The sequence below is a fragment of the Bactrocera dorsalis genome, chromosome 5 (assembly GCF_023373825.1).
Source record: "Bactrocera dorsalis isolate Fly_Bdor chromosome 5, ASM2337382v1, whole genome shotgun sequence".
In the NCBI taxonomy this organism is placed as follows: Eukaryota; Metazoa; Arthropoda; class Insecta; order Diptera; family Tephritidae; genus Bactrocera; species Bactrocera dorsalis.
Genome location: NC_064307.1, coordinates 44,351,587 through 44,370,066, shown reverse-complemented (window position 1 = coordinate 44,370,066; position 18,480 = coordinate 44,351,587).

Here is an 18,480-nt window from a genome sequence, read left to right as displayed (position 1 = left end):
TGTCCGCTGAAAGGCACAATAGACCTTATGTCGAGGTGCAATCCTTATTTACTTATCTTTCGGCAGGATATGATTGTTGCCCACTTTCTCATTTAAGTGAGAAAACAAATCATCTTGGATTCTCTCCAATTTAACTTTATTTTTACCCTTGTCCTCTATGTTGGGGTTTTAATATTTTGTTCCTCTATGTCAGCAATTAAGTTCTCTTAAGAGTACTCTTACTAATTTAGATACCAGTCATTTTATGTATTCAGGGTTATGCAAATTTTGTACTGTCGTTACATACTTACAACCATTTATAAAATAGTTGACCACCAAAGTGATGAGTGCTTGCGGTTAAATGCATGAATGTGCATATCGAATCTGCATATCGAATTTTAGAATGTTATGTGGAATGTCATAAAATACCTCCACAAATTTATTTATGGAATAACATAGAAATACAGGGTTTGTCCTGAAAGTAATAGGACTGAGTCGATTTAAAAAAAAATTGATTGAACCAATCGTTACAATTCTTTAAAAACTTTCGAAATAGGCTCCTTCTGCGTAGATGCAGCACCACCAGCGCGATTTCCAAACATTGAAGGCGTCAGGGACAGGATTCTCCGGAATAGCTTTGAGAGCTGAGCTGCATGCTGCTTGGATCCCCTCTGTCGTCTCAAAATACTTGCCTTTCATCAGCCTTTTCAGGCAAGGAAACAAAAAATGTCCGGGGGCCACATCTGAACTGTAGAGCGGCTGCGGAAGCATTGGGATGCCGGCCTTGGTTAGGTAGCTGCTCGCAAGAAGAGCGGTGTTGCAGACGGTTTGTCCAGGAGAAACAAATTCTTGGTGGACGATGCCTTTGATGTCAAAAAAGACAATGAACATCGTTTTCACTTTGGATTTGCTCATACTTCTGGTGTTCATCAATCTTTTCCCGACCCTCCAAAAAGGCCTGGTGCCTCCGAAATACATCACTTCTTGCTAAAGCAACGAAAATGTTTGTCCTGACTCTCCAGGTGCTGTCGCGGCGGAAGAAAATTAATCCTATCTCCGGCCAAACCCTATAACGGTTTAAATATTTAGCAAATATGTAAGCTATATAATCAAAATATTTGCTAAATATAAATATATATAGATATATATGTATAAATGTCTGTACTTGTTTGAGTCTTGCATAATATGTTTGCCATTCGCAACGAAGCGACTGCAATGAATAAATAAATGTTTGAGTAGTAAATTAAATTGCATCTAAATAATTAAGGAAATTCGTCCAAACAGTACAAAAAACCAACACAAGCATACATGCATAAGCAGATGCAGGAAAGTTAGAATTATTTGAGTTCTGGCATTGCAAGTTTAGTTTTATTTGTTTTGGAAATGTTATATATATGTACATTAAAATACTCATGCATATACAAATATAATATCAGCTGCCGTATGAAAAGTTGCCGCTTCATAACATTTAGCTTAAATACATACAGATAAGCTTTTCTATGAGTACTTACATGTGTATGTGTGTTGTCATTTAAGCACTTTGTCGCATTTTATCTTTATTTTTATTTTACTGTTATTTTATGTCGGTTCCATTGTTATTTGTGTTTGCAAATTTACTGCTCTTTAATAGAGTTGCTAATTCCTATAAAAGTGCTGTTGTTGTTTTGCGCTTTTATATAGTTGTTGTGTAATATGTTTTTATGAATCCACAACTGTCTCAGCTTTAATGCTGCACATTTGCCATTTCGTAATAAAAAAGCGTTTAGCCCGCAATCATAGTTTTTTCATGCTTTGTTTATAAATACATAACTCGGACACCAGCAAACAGATATACTCACAGTTATGTTCTCGAAAATAAATTACATCGTAAAATTGTCGCTTAACTCAGTTTAGCCAGCAGCGCTAGCAAAGCTGTAATCTTGATGAGCCATCTAAGACGGGTGAGTAGACATTGTTATAGGTATTTAATAATAAAAGAGGCCAGCCAAAGCCACAGGAAAGAGGGCTAAAGCCACTGAGCGCATTTTAAGCGGGGCAAAAGTGTAAATGGCAATGCTAGAGATAATATAAGGAGCAGAATTTAATGTTTGCCATCCTCAAATATGATGGACTCTTTAATAAGAGCAGCAGGCTTGGTATTTAGAGACGTTACTTTGGGCGAAAAATTTTATAAACTTAGTTTTTAAAAGACAATAAAAAAATATATACTACAAAAAATTTCATAAAGGAATACTGCTCGCCAATTAGAGTTGAATTATGTAGTTAAATATACCAATGATCAAAAAGAAAGCATTGATGCTCAACTGAAATGTGACCGAGAATAGTTTTGAAAGAGCTGAAATATGTTTCACAAATAATTTTTGTGAACATAAACCAGCATTCGAAGAAAATATAGCATTATAACGAGAACGCGATCAACGTTTTTTTTTTTGGATAACAAACCATTTAAAATACTTCAGTTTTATTACAAATATTTTTTATCAAAAATTTTCCTTTCGACTATCGAAATCGATTTATCCGTGGAGCGACACAAAAAAAACTGAATTGTTTAAGTATTTCCAAGCAATAGATATTATATCAGCATTTGTAACTTCTCACATGCTTACTATTCACTAAAATATAATTTTATAAACCCAATGGATACTTGAAATCCTTCTTTACAGTCAGAGATGTCAACATTTTTGAAATAGCTCACCCAAGCATCCGAAATTTTCACTTATTTCAGTTGTTAAATCACTGCCAGCTTTAAATTAAACTGCGCACATATAAATCTGTCGAACTCATAAGCCATATCGCTCATTTGCCGCAAGACCGGCATAAATCAAAAAACGCGATTTTTGAGTTAAGGCTGCAGAATTGTTCGTTATATCATACTTCATGTTGAGTAAAAAATTCATATGAATACCTGTTATATGCTCCGCTTGAGAAGAGGTGTAAGGTTGGAGTCACCGTGTAAGGTTGGAGACAGTTGAAAACTTTTAACGCGTTTTCTGGAAAATCGATTTTTTTGACTTATGCCGGCCGTGCAACAAATGAGCGATATTTCCACCAATCCATACGCTCTGCGACGCTGAGCGCACACACGAAAAAGCAATAAAGCGACTGTTTGAAAATATTGAGCTGGAGTTGGGCCAACATGTCGTATGAATTATCGCTCATCCATCGTATGAAACAGATGTCGGTAGACGCACTTTACACACTCACTCACGCAGTGGCGCACATGCCACAAGAGTACATATGTATGTATGCGTAACTTTGTGTATATGGCAGAACCAACTTCCAACGCTTAGCCTAATTTTATTAAACATTGTTGAAATACGAAAAAAAGTATTTTTGAATATTTCTACACACTCACCACTGACTATTCACTCAAAGTTTTCGAAATTCGCTTTAAATGTGCTTGAGCAGTGTCCAAAGTGCACTTTGCTCATGAAGTTAGTTAGCCATGAATTTTGGGAACGCGTTTTTCATTAACTTGGCATGGTCGATGCCAGCCTGCAAATGCCATTGATTTGATTATGGTCAATTTGCCAAAAAGTTCACAACTCACACACAGACATTTACTCATCCTCTTGACCTCTGAATGTAATTATTTGCCGGGTTGTAATTTGGCAGTGACTAAAAGCGAGAAATCTCTGTAGTGGTGCTTAAAAACTTTGAGTATTTTAATCTGCTTAGTTATGGCTTTGGTTTATGGGGTTTCCAATGGTATTACATTTGTTTGATGTGATTCTGCGTTCGCCAAAATGATAAAATTTAAAAAGTCCAAAACAGCAGGCATCGAAGTACCATAAAGTATTCATATATGTACATTACAGGGTGCCCGGTTTTTTGTCGCCGAAAGTTTCGGTTTTTACCCTAATAAAAGTATCTGTAAACAAACTCTTTATTTTTAATTTAAGCCGTTCCTTCGTCATATATATTTTTCCATGTACATAAATGTGATTTTTGGATATTTTGCATTAAACAAGTAAACTTATGTCTTTTAGAAAACTATATTCTAGTTCAAAATTTTCCTCTCAGTCAAAAGTTATGTGCAGTTTAAATTAAACATCAAGTGTACATCTTTAAGTACACCATGTCGTATGAGCAACGCAGATTTTTTAAAGCACTTGTACAAATGCTCAGTGCATTTGATATATTCATGCAACTGCTTATACATAGCTTTTAAAAGAACGATTTTACGGAAAAATCTAATACGACCTTTTTAAAGCGTGTAAAATTTTATAGTAGAATATCTTTTATCAAAGTTGTACTTTCGGGGTATGACAATTAAGTAATAAGACTGATTTTATTGCCGCGCTTGCGGTAAACCTGTGACCTCGAAATTCCCTTTTTCTTTTTCCGGCATCCCTCCCCTCTCCATTGATATATGTATCATCGCTCTTCTTGTTTATTTCGCCTGCTGCGTCAAGTTGAGTAGACATGTGTTTGTAGTGCTCGTCACGAAAATGGAAAAACGAAATCAAGAGCAACGCGTCGCGAAAAAATTTTGCGCCAGATTGGGCGAAACAGCTTCGGAAACGTACGCTAAAATTGTAAGAGTGTATGGTGATAGTGCAAAACCAAACGACAAAGCTCACAATGGTTGTCTCCGCACGCCCCCGCCCGAAAAAAGTTCGCATGAGCAAGTCGAAGGTGAAAACGATGATTTTTGCCTTTTTTGATAGCCGTGGAATCGAAAACGAGTCAACAGGGTGCCCCCAGACTTCGCTCGTAACTGGATCCTCCATCACGACAACGCGCCGTGCCACACCGCCCTCAGCGTGTCCCAGTGTTTATTCGCCCGACATGTCACCCTGTGACGTGTTTTTGTTTCCTAAAACAAAATCGGTGGTCAAAGGAACCCATTGTGGGTCGATTACGGACATCCAGGCGGCCTTGACGAGGGTACTCGCAGACATCCCAGTCGAAGCGTTCCAGAAATGTTACGAAGCATGGAAAACGCGCTGAATTCGCTGTTTAGCTGCCCACGGGGACTACTTTGAAGGGGATGGCAAAGTTGTAGAATAATTTTCAAATATACGGTTTTTATGGAAACAGTCTCATTACTTAATTGCCATACCTCGTACCTCGTATATAAACACACATATGCATTCATGCAACTTTGCCTAATCATTTTGGCATTCCTTTCAGGCACTCTTGCAATCCTTTCCACCTTTTATAAGCTTTATAAACTTGTTTTTGTTTGTATGTCATATTATCTCAGCAGACATTGCTTAAACACAAGACGAGCCAACCTGGAGTGCCTTTATAGTAAAATGTGCAATGAATACACTTAACTAACACAGTATATAGAGATACGAGTATATGCCGCATTGACTGCATTGAGTGCCAAATGAAAATTATGTGCAAACAAGCTATTCATGCCATAAACTGCAAGTGGCTGCTCTTAAGCAGAGAATAAGAACAAATGCTAAGCTATCTGCATACTCCCATCCATCCAAATACATATGTATCTGCCCCACCATTTAACATTTATGAGTGCTTCCTCGATGGATTACTAAAATGACGAGACAAATTTACTCACTAGCACACTGATTACGCAATCTGACAAACATACACCCAAATGTACCTACAAGCAGATATTATATAATTAGTTTAAAAACTGTCTACCAGCCACTCTCCTCCTCTGCTTAAGCGGGCGTTTAAGGCCACCCTCTTCAAATTGTTTGGTGTCAACATGGCTTTTGTGTGTATGCATATACTGCTGTAATATTGGACCACTGGCTGCCAAAACTATACAAAGTTCATGTTAGGTCAGCTCATTTGTTGGAGGTATATACATACATATGTATATGTTACATATGTTGGAAAAATGCAATAAGGGAATCGGTCAGAGAAAATTACTTTAATTTTGTTTAAAATAAATGATCTAAGTATTTTTATTACTTCAATTTTTCCCTAGTAACTCTTAGTATTGATGTGCTAGTAAACCTTCGCCTTTTATAATGCACCATTCTTTAACTTTCCAATACATAACAAACTCTTGAGTGTACTTTCTTGATCCTTTAAAAGACTGTGTTATTTTCACAATATTCTTCTGCTGCCATTAGATTGCATAGCGAAATTTTTTCAATGAATATTAAATGCCTACAACAAATACACCAACAACAATGCTCAGTGTGACAGCGAGTCTGTAAGCGCGCATTTCCTGCTTACGCTTCTGCTTACAAGCCAGCCACTTCACCTCATTTATGCGGTCATGTAGTGGATCATATTATTATGTATGTATGTGTGAGTGTGTAAATTTATGTCAGAAAGTGATGGCTTCATACACTTAACTAGCGAATGTCAGCACTTGAATCTTTGCACTTAAGCGCTGGCATAATCATACATGAGTGGCTGCTTGTAATGTATATGCAGCTTAAGCCAGTCTGTACACGCTTAAGTGGGAGTGTGTGTCAAGTTAAGTCTTTGCGAGTATGTGCGCGCTTAACAGGGTTTCCCCGCAAACATTAAATTGACTGCTGTCGGTTCGGTTGCCACTGTCGCTGTCACTTGCCGTTGAAATGTCGGATATTAATCATAATCACCCACTGGTTTCAAAATAAGCACACTACGGTACACATACATATATATGCAATAACATGTAGCGCAGTGCATGCCTTATTTAATCTCGGAGTATCTGCTACAACTGTAAATTCTGGTTTTTTGCATTCATCTTATGGGCATATTTTATAAATCCTCTTTGCATTTTCATTCATGTTGCAAACACACATGTGCATTAGGGTGTCCTATATTTACCAAGTTGATGTTTGGTTGATGTATCACCTGATATTTTGTAATAAAAAACTAAACTTACAACTTTCAAAAATGGATATATAGATAGGTAGATTACCTTTTGTATCCTGCAAAAAAGTACACCATGTCGTATGAGCAACACATAACTTATCAGACCATTTGTATGCATGCTCAGCTCTTTTGTTGAATAACGTTAACTTCGTATAAGTTATAAGGAGATATTTTCTGGTATGTTTTGTAGAGCGCCAAATTTTGTATTAGAAATTCTTCTCTTTAAAGTTGTAGCTTTATTTTCTTACCTCAATAGAAATTTAATGCAAACGAACAAAGAATCTTATTTAAAATACATGGGACAAGTAAAAGTAAATTTATTTAAGGCAAAAGTTGACACTTTAGAGTTTTTTCACAAAACAAAAAAATCAACCTGAAAAATAACGGACACACTAATACCCGTACTCACACTATCTCGTTGTATGTCAAAGAGATTTTAATCTCGATTTACTTTCCATTTGGCAACTTTGATTTACAACTATACATTTTTTATACATTTATTAATAAATACATTTAAATATATGTCAACAAGGTGACATTTGTGCCCAAAAAAATAAGGTGACATTTGAATTTAAACTGCGCGCGTCGAAGAATTCGGAGAATTATTATTTTTTAGGTTGGTAGTATTGTCAGTCACATTTATGTCAAATTTCATGTCAAAATATTCAGTAGTGTTTGAGATACGTGTCGTTTTGTGAGCTGCTAAAATTGAGTTTTTCGTTTTTTGCGTTGTCGAAATTTGTTGAACAAAGAATTTGCATTAAATTTTGTTTACGGAATTAGTTTTCTGCTGCAGATACGTTGAGAATGGTGCAGAAAGCCTTTGGTGATGAGGTTGTCTAAAAAAAATGTTTACAAGTGGTATAGAGAGTTCCAAGCCGGCCGTAAACGTGTCGAAGACGAAGAGCGTCCAGGGCGACCATCAACCTCAACCAACGAAGCTCACGTTCAACAAATTAAAGATTTTGAAAAACCGTCGATTAACAATTAGAGACCTTGCTGATGAAGTTGACATATCGAAAAGCTCAACCAATACCATTTTGAAGGATGGTTTGGGCCTCAAGCGCGTCAAATCTGGACTGGTACCGAAAACATTTAAGAAAAAGACGTCGCGTTGAAGTGAGTGAAACGATGCTTTCCGACTACCAGGGTGTCATGAAATGCATTAGAAGTGACGACGAGACTTGGATCTATGCTTACGACCCCGAAACCGATCAATCGAGCGAATATCGTGCCAAAAGAGAGCCGAGACCAAAAAAATCGCACCAAAGTCGCTCAAAAATCAAGGTCATGTTGACAGTTTTCTTCGATTATCGTGGTGTTGTGCATTATGAATTCCTTCCAACCGGTCAACCAGTCAACAAGGAATATTATTTTAACGTTATCCGTTGTTTGCGTAACGTTATCCGCCTAAAAAGGCCGGAATTGTGGAAAGACAATTCTTGGTTTTTACACCACGATAATGCACCATCCCATACTGCCCTCGTAATTCGTGATAATTTCGCCAAAAACTCAACCCATATCGTTCCGCAACCACCGTATTCACCTGATCTGGCGCCGTGCGTGCCGTGCGAACTGAAGGCCATCCCGGAAAGTGACTACAACCAGTGTTTCGAAGATTGAAAACTCCGTTGGCATAAGTGCCTTGCATCGGGATGGGATTACTTTGAAGGGGATGAAACTGATTTGGAAGAATAAATAAAGAGTTTTCAATATAAATACAATGTGACCTTGTTTTTTGGGCACAGTATTTTCATAAATTTTCTTATTTTCATTATCTTTGGACCTTTTGTGCGCTCACATGCTAAACAATATATTTTTGTTGTTTTATTATATTTATTTGCGCTGCATATGAACATATGTGGGTATATAATAGCAGTGGTGTCGCTAGTGATGGTTGAAAGTGCGGAAAATATTTATTTAGAAATGTATATTGTGTCTTCGGGCGAATAATACAGCTTTCGGGTTGCATCAAGCAAGGAATTATGTCAGCGGCACACATTTTAAATTGTAAATAACGTTCATACATACATAGATATATTAGTGCATACTTGCATAAATGTATAATTCCAACTGTAATATTACAAAGCTATATATATTAATGCAAACGCGCATACAATGTTCCATTTTCGCTATTTTCTCTGCACTCAATCTCTCTTTTTCTTTTACACCTCCTGCAGCTTTGCTCTGCTATTTGCCATTCATTTTGCTTGACATTTCAACATATATTTTATTCATTCATTTGTACGCTTTGCATACCTCCCATTAAGCATCTTTTTTCGTACTCCTACCGAACGGCGGTCTCCCTAGTCTTCTGTTAGCATACCCGTATTGTATGCTATGTATAGCTTATACTTATTTAGCGCTGACCGAAGAGTCGCTGTCTGCCGTTGACAGCACAAAGAAATGAGCTTGAGTGTCAGGCAGTCAGTTAGTCCTGTATTTTGTGAGGCAGTTACTCAGTTGTTGGGGGTCGGGGGCCATTAACTCACAGTTGTTGCACTGAGAGAAAAGGGAGCCGAAATTCCGAAAATTTATTTCAAATTTTTGATTTTAGCGAACTATATGATTACCATTTATATAATTCAAATATATGTTAACAAACTCTATACTCGGAACTGGATTATGATCTTCGCTGGCTAAGAATACCATTTAAAGCCAAGCTATTTCTCTCAACAATCAAGCTACAATAATTTTTGGCTAAAAAAAAATGTACAGTGAATATAACAAGGCTTGGGAGATGACTCAAAGTATCCTTAACTTTCTTCACAGACAGAAATCATCACCAATTACAACGATCTTCTAATGAAATTTGGCCAGATGTGAATATTGCACTATAGAAAAACTTTGATAAAAAAACTTTGAAAAGGATAGCGAAAGGAATTTGAAATTGAAAGTAAATTTTTACATAAAGACGATAAGGGATGGTCAGTTAAAATTATCCGTCTTTATGAACGCTGCTTACGTGTTTTGCTCCAATTAAGACGTTTTTGAAAGCAAAATTCTCGACACTAAAATAAATCAACTGTTCATTTGGAGTTAAAACGCAAAAAAAATATTAAAATATGTTACAAAAACTATTTTTCAGAGAAAAAAGTTGTCAGGCATATGTTCCAGGAGAGTATATTTCTTTAATGTACCGAACTTCATGGGAAAGTATCTACCATAAACTCAAACTTTGTGAACATTAGACATTATCACATGAAAAGTCAAAGATAGCTTAGCCTCTATATCCCTATGTTTTGAAATCCACCTTCAACTAATAACAAAAAATAAATTTACGACCCTTGGCTCCATTGCTCATTCGTATTTATATTTTAAAATCGGTACGAGTTTCGCATATTAAAGCTAGGCTTATTCTAATCTATACCTCGTTTTAGTTTTTTTCACTCTTTCATAGTCTAATTTCTATATCATTGCCAGCCATGTCATTTCTATCCTTTCAAAAATATAAAGGTATGGTTTCGCTGGGTCAAGGAAACTCTCACAGTGATGTAATCACCGTTACACATCAGCTGGTGCCACCACAACCGCAGTTTGAGCCACTGCAGATTACAAACTATACACATCTGTACATGCATAGCCTATTTACTGCGAGCTCAACAGTTTGTAATGAGGCCAATATGCGGTAGCGAGAGTACAGTTAAACCGCACACACATAGACACACCGATGTATAAAATATAAATTTTGTATATTTGCCAAAGTGCGCAAAGTGCAACTTTAAATGGTAATAATGTTGATGGATTCATTAATTATGCTTAATAACAACAAGAACAGCCGACTGGCATATCCAAAGCCACACATACATACCGATGTTTTCCGAAAAAAGGAATGTCTGAAAGAGATATTTGACAAAGAGTCAGCGTTGTTTACTTGAACTCAGTTGCCATTTGCCACTTACTACTTGCCACAGCGCAGAGTGAGCAGAGCCACACATACATTCACACATATATAAAAATACATATACAAATCAGTGTGTGTTTGCAGAAGTTTTCATTCTTCCGACAGCATCAGTGGCAAGTTGAATTTCATGTGCCATAAATATTTGTGCATTTAAATAATCTATATGTGATATTACTGACTTGCTGACTCTTAATGCCGACCGAGATGCTTTTGCGCATACGAAGTGATTAAAAAGCTATGAAGTTGCAGTGTTATAGTTATTTGTGTTATTGCTCTTTGCATATATCATCCTTTCGCTCTCATTTCTTAACTTTTGTGGCACTTGAGGCTTAAAGTTGCAATGGTAGCAGTAAGTAAAGCAATAAGGAAATCAAATGAAGCTGTAAGGATTAGGCTTTTGAAAGCCTGTATTAAAATGAAAGCATTGTTTCTGGCAGACTTGTGGCACGGACAATGCAAACCTATATTTCTGTGAACGACCAGAAGCTACGCTACATATGGTTGCATGTGCGCACTCAACTGCAGTAGCCGCTGTTCGCTTACCATATTGTTTTTGTTGTTGCAACCCCATTAAAGTGACGCCTGACTGACTTTTGTTTACTATGCAACAATGTCCAAACACACGCACACATTGAGGCGCTGAAACTCTGAATTATGTGCAAACTGGAAGAAAGGTGTATGCATGTGTGTGTATTGACAAAAAACTGTAAATGGCAACCGAGAAATGTGTCACAGAAGGTGGGCGCATGTGCCGTTTCCGCTTGCCGCTTTCACTTTCAGATCTCTTATCATTTTTTCGCTTGAAATTGTTTCGTTCTAGATGTGGTTGTCATCGTTGCATTACAGTTGCCTGACGGTCAAATACGTTAAATCAGCAGGCGTCAATTTAGTAAAAATACAACAAGTTAAAATCTTAAGGGAAAATGGCATGTTGCAAGGTTATTTGTAGGCCATTGATGGCAGGAGTGACAGTCCTGTGGCATACAACGCAGCAGTCAGCAGGCTATGTATATCTATCAATGTGGCACACAGTGTGTTGCAACATACAAAAATCAGCTACTGCGTTGTGGCAGAGTGCAACAAAAGCTTCGAAAAAATACAATAACAACAACCATATTTGTTCACCCACCCCTAGTCTTTTCTCACCAATATTACTACTGTGTTTGTTTGTTATGCATCATGGTTGTTATCTCTTTATTGGAGCTGTCAGTTTCACTTCAAATAAATCTAGTCACATAAAAATGGCCTCCAGTTGCAAGAATCTGCTCTTATTTTAAAAAAATTTACATTTAATTTTGTCACTAAAACAAGAGGTTGTGATATTTTATATAAGACATTTATAAAGCAGGACAAACGTTGATTAAAAAATTAAACAAAATGTTGGTATTCAGAGCTTTGTCATTTGACTGTATGTTCTTTAGGCTATATGAAGAGATGTTGCTTAGTCAGTGACTTTGCTTCGTTTGGGACATGAACCAAGATTTATCTTTTAACTCAATACCTAAACTAAATTTTGGCTAACTGTAAGAGCAACTATTCAGTTAAATCAGCTTTTCATCTGTTTGCTTTTAAACACAATTCTTTAAGTTCAGTGGTTACTCGGAGACAAATAATGTGATCACTATTATATTTTAGCAAGCCAAAAACGGTTAAAATTTTGTCTAAAATTCAACCTTTCTTAAAAAATGCCGACACCTTATCAATTACTTTTACTAATTTCTATGCTCTTAAATCATTAAAGTATAAAACAGAAACAAAGGAATGGCTGGATAAATACAGTGCGCCCCGTATCTTTAGTTTCATTGATTAACAGCGAGAAGCTAACAGGACTCTTTTCTTATAATTCCGATACGAGCAAATCCGAAAGTTAGGTTTGTCTTCCGCTAAGAGAATGCTCTGCTAAAAATCGGTGGAATGATGTAAGCTGATGAAACTGATTTAGGTTGGTCGCAGTCCTGAGGATGTGGGAACGGCTAAATATCAAGACATACCAACAGACGTTGTTCCATAATTTTGGACACCGAAAAGCTCCACCAACTTTCTTCTCCTCCTGAGAAAGACATGACTCTTGTGACCCTTTCGTAGCAGAGCTTAACAATCTTTAAGCTATGGAGGAATATTTGTGCTATTTCGGAAGCTAAACAAAAAATGATTGCCCCGTACACGGCCAATCATCAGTAACTATGAAACCAGGCTTATAGAATTTAAGCCACTGCTGGGTGTTTTTATCTCTTGTGTGCTGATATAGAATTTTGTTGACAAATTAAAATGCTCTCCATCGAAGAGAGTATTGCTTAACTGCTTTACTGCACCTTCCGAAAAATAGAGCTATTACAAGTTTGCCACAGTTCTAACTCCTTTTTCATAAAAGTGAAGAGGTAAAATGCCATTTTCTAAGGGAAAGAGAAGCAAATGCGTGAACGGTTATATAACTTGATTTGTTAAAACCATGCGAAGGCAAGGTGATGGACTTTCTTTTATCAATTGTAGAAGTTTGGGGAAAACGAACAATGTGCAGTAAGCAAACGTTCTCGAGTAATAAATTTCTTCTGATAAGTTTAGTGTATCGGGTAAAAATTTTTCCCTACATTTCAGCGAACTGTTACAAAAACGGTGCAATTAATAGATTTGATGTCTAAGCTCTCATAGTGATCGAGATAGAGATTGTCTGAGGATTTATGAACCTGTATGCAATGATGCTTGTAAATATCAGCGAAGATGGAGCATATTTCTGAATTTTTATCACACCAATGGCTCAAATATTTTTGTTGTTAGAAATTTGGAATATTTTTTATTAAGAAATCCCTCATGCGGCAATTAAATATTAACACTTCCCAATATAATGAAACTTTAAACTGTCATTTAAACTGCAACTAACATACATTCCCGCGATATTTATCGCTGCCGCCGAAAAAGCATTAAACGAATACTTGCGAGAGTAATCGCCTGTATTTAATCGACCACAGCCTACGTATGGCATCCTGCTGCTCACACAACGTGCAACGGCACTGGGAGCATAACAGCATCGTGTGACCAATTGCATAATTACCACTTGGCGCCGATTGTCTGACGCAGCGCCACAAAACATGCAAACGAGCTGCCAACGAACCCAAAATCAGAGTACACCAAACCAGTTATCAAATTACAATAACAACCGAGTGAAAAGCAAATTCCTACCTATGTGATTCAAAACATACACATATACTACAAATATCGTATGATGTACATGTTGCATGCCATAGCTACCGGCTTCATTGGCAGTTTATAAATTAAAACATTTAAAATAAAAATTACAAAAATCAACAAACAATGCAAAGCTATAAAGCGATAAGAAAACAACAAAAACAGCATTTCACCTCCAATGCTTGCAACATGCCACAAACATAGCCAGAAAACGAAAAAAATATAGTTGATCTGCCTAAACGCATGCAATTAAGGAGATTTCCTGCTGAACTCGATATTTATTTACGAAAATTCTAAACAATTCCTCGGGTATTTTCAACTCACGTGACGTTGCACGCTGTCAGAAAGCTATTTATCTATGAATGCAGCGTTGCAACACCGCGCAACAAAGTGTTGCGTTACACCGCACTGTACTTCAATTCGTAATCAGTCGTGTTGTTGGTACTTTATGTTGTTACTCGTTATAAATATGTTTATGAAATTAAATTGTGAGTTTATGCGCCTGAGGGTGCAGCAGCAACATTAACAAAAGCATTAGCGTCGATCTTTAATGCAGTACGCCCACAATGAGTGTTTGACATATTCAGCGTCGCACCCTTTGGCATTTCACACGCATATCCGTGTATACTTTAAGCGTTTATCGGTTTCTAACAGTATAATTAACACTTAAATTGAGTTAATTAATGATCACTAATTCGAAATTGTTTTTCTCTCTTTGCAGGTAAGACTGACTATGTGGTTTTATGGCAAATTTTTATTTCGAAAAATAAATTTTTCTAAGCGTAAGAATTATTTTTTAGTTATGAATGCGATTAATTATCTAAGCTTCAAGTGAGCGGAAAATTTTGTAAGTGAATCGAAACTCAAATAAATGAAATAAAAACAAGAAGCTATAATACCCTTCACAAATAGAAAAAAAATCTTTTACAAGAATTTAATTTTGATCGGTCAGTTTTTAGGGTAGATATTTTCTATAGGGACTCGATCTGAACAATCGATCTTAGCCAATAACCATTGACAAATTTCTTGTAGAAATCTCGTCAACTGAAAAATTTTTCCATACAAGAATTTGATTCCGATCGTTCAGTTTGTATGGCAGCTCCTACCTATAGTGCTCTGAAATCTGCGGTTTAAACAAGAAGAGAAACGTACAAAATTTCAAATCACTGCCTCAAAAAATGACTGTCTTATTCGGACATGGCTTAATCGACTCAGTTACACACTCTTAATGTTTTTAATAGCTGCGGTCCCGACATTTTTCGGGATCGCGAACTGTCCCAAGCTGCTTAAAAATTTTTCGGAATCCTTTTCCTGCATGGTTCACGCTAGTCTAAACACAGTCATTTCTGCTGAATTAAAGCAAGTATTCTTTGAAATTCGGTTTTTGGCATAAAATTGCCATTTCTGCATTTTTATGTGCTCAAAAGAAAATAAAGTGCTTTCTATAAATGCAATATTGTGTATGTGTTTATAATAAATAGTACCGCATTCGAACATTAATATAAGAAATGTGCATATTTACGAGCAAAATGGCTTGCAACATTTTTTGCCACTTGTCATGTGCGCGCACACATCCATAAAAATAGAATAGTATTGAATGGATTTTTCTAAAGACCACAAGAATGCAACATGCACAAACATATTTATATAAAACAAGTAAGGAAGGGCTAAGTTCGGGTGTCACCGAACATTTTATACTCTCGCACGATAAAGTGATAATCGAGATTTCATTATCCGTCATTTACATATTTTTTTATTTTGCTGTAAAATTAATTAGAATTAAATTCTGAGAGATTTACCGATATTTTCGGTGAAAAATTATGTTAGGTTAGGTTAGGCACTGAGTTCTTCGTGTTCGATATCAGGGACCTTGAAAAGTTATAGTCCGATCACAACAATTTTTCCACAAGGGATACCTCAGCTCACATACCGTATTTGAGTAAAGTTTTATTCCGCTATGATCATTGGTTTCTAATGTATATATTATACAGAGAAGGCATCAGATGGAATTCAAAATAGCGTTATATTGGAAGAAGGCGTGGTTGAGAACCGATTTCGCCCATATTTAGTATATGTCATCAGGGTGTTAAAAAAATATTATATACCGAATTTCATTGAAATCGGTCGAGTAGTTCCTAAGTTATGGTTTTTGGTCCATAAGTGGGCGACGCCACGCCCATTTTTAATTTTTAAAAAAAGCCTGGGTGCAGCTTCCTTCTGCCATTTTTTCCGTAAAATTTTGTGTTTCTGACGTTTTTTTGTTAGTCGGTTAACGCACTTTTAGTGATTTTCAACATAACCTTTGTATGGGAGGTGGGCGTGGTTATTATCCGATTTCTTTCATTTTTGAACTGTATATGGAAATGTCTGAAGGAAACGGCTGTATAGTTTGGTTGACATAGCTATAGTAGTTTCCGAGATATGTATGTGCGGGGCCACGCCCACTTTTCCAAAAAAATTACTTCCAAATATGCTCCTCCCTAATGCGATCCTTTGTGCCAAATTTCACTTTAATATATTTATTTATGGCTTAGTTAAGTTACTTTATAGGTTTTCGGTTTCCGCCATTTTGTGGGCGTGGCAGTGGGCCGATTTTGCCCATCTTCGAACTTGACCTTCTTATGGAGCCAAGAAATACGTGTACCAAGTTTCATCATGATATCTCAATTTTTACTCAAGTTACAACTTGCACAGACGGACGGACAGACGGACAGACAGACATCCGGATTTCACCTCTACTCGTCACCCTGATCACTTTGGTATATATAACCCTATATCTGACTCTTTTAGTTTTAGGACTTACAAACAACCGTTATGTGAACAAAACTATAATACGTTCTTTAGCAACTTTGTTGCGAGAGTATAAAAACTAGTGAAATATCCCAGCGGGATAATGGTTCACTGCTTACATTTTTCTTTGAAGAATGCTTCGAAGAAAATTCTATGTACAATTCTTCGATACCAGGTAATGCATAAAAGTAAGCTATGCGGCTAAATTCTACTGTGTTCATATTTACAAGTCAAGTAAGTACGTGAAAAACGACAAATACAAATTGATGGAATAAAATTTATAAGTAAATTTTTTCATTATTTCGTCAAATCATCAAGCAAAAAGTTGGTTACTATTTGGTAAGTTTTTCCTGTTTTTAACATTGAAGGACATAGCTTCAAATTTATAAACATACTCTTTTTGTAGAATGTGTGAAAGTTGAAGGCTTCACCGAATCGGAGTATATTCACCAAATTCAAAAAAGTTTGTAAGTCCTAAAACTAAAAGAGTCAGATATAGGGTTATATATACCAAAGTGATCAGGGTGAGGAGTAGAGTTGAAATCCGGATGTCTGTCTGTCCGTCCGTCTGTCCGTCCGTCTGTCCGTGCAAGCTGTAACTTGAGTAAAAATTGAGATATCATGATGAAACTTGGTGCACGTATTTCCTGGCTCCATAAGAAGGTTAAGTTCGAAGATGGGCAAAATCGCCACGCCCACAAAATGGCTGAAACCGAAATCCTATAAAGTGTCATAACTAAGCCATAAATAAAGATATTAAAATGAAATTTGATACAAAGGATCGCATTAGGGAGGGGCATATTTGGAAGTAACTTTTTTGGAAAAGTGGGCGTGACCCCGCCCCCTATTAAGTTTTTTGTACATATCTCGGAAACTACTATAGCTATGTCAACCAAACTCTATAGAGTCGTTTCCTTCAGACATTTCCATATACAGTTCAAAAATTGAAGAAATCGGATAATAACCGCGCCCACCTTCCATACAAAGGTTATGTTAAAAATCACTAAAAGTGCGTTAACCGACTAACAAAAAACGTCAGAAACACAAAATTTTACGGAAGAAATGGCAGAAAGAAGCTGCACTCAGGCTTTTAATAAAAATTGAAAATGGGCGTGGCGTCGCCCACTTATGGACCAAAAACCATATCTCAGGAACTACTCGACCGATTTCAATGAAATTTGGTATATAATATTTTCTTAGCACCCTGATGACATGTACGAAATATGGGTGAAATCGGTTCACAACCACGCCTTCTTCCAATAAAACGCTATTTTGAATTCCATCTGATGTCTTCTCTGTATAATATATACATAAGGAACCAATGATGATAGCGGAATAAAACTTTACACAAATACGGTATTTGAGCTGAGGTATCACGTTTAAAAAATATGTAAATGACGGATAATGAAATCTCGATTATCACTTTATCGCGCGAGAGTATAAAATGTTCGGTGACACCCGACCTTAGCCCTTCCTTACTTGTTCACATTTAGAGCACGTTGTTGCAATGGCATTCAGTGGCATGAAAATTCAAAAAGAAAAAACAAGAAATAAAATATATATGTATCTCTGTTTATTGTGTTTTAAAGCTTTGTGCAACTAAAAGAGAAGAGAAAATGAAAACGAAAAATTTGCTTAGTCAAAGCGCTCGAGTGGCTCGAATTACCTGAGACGCTTGTGGCACACATCGACATGCATAAGAATAGTTTCGAGTGCAAACAAGGCTCGTTGCATGCAACACATAACATAAGTATTCATGTGAATGTGCTATGAAAAGCATTTGCCACACATTTTCAACGCATTTCCAAGCATGCAACACTAGACACTCG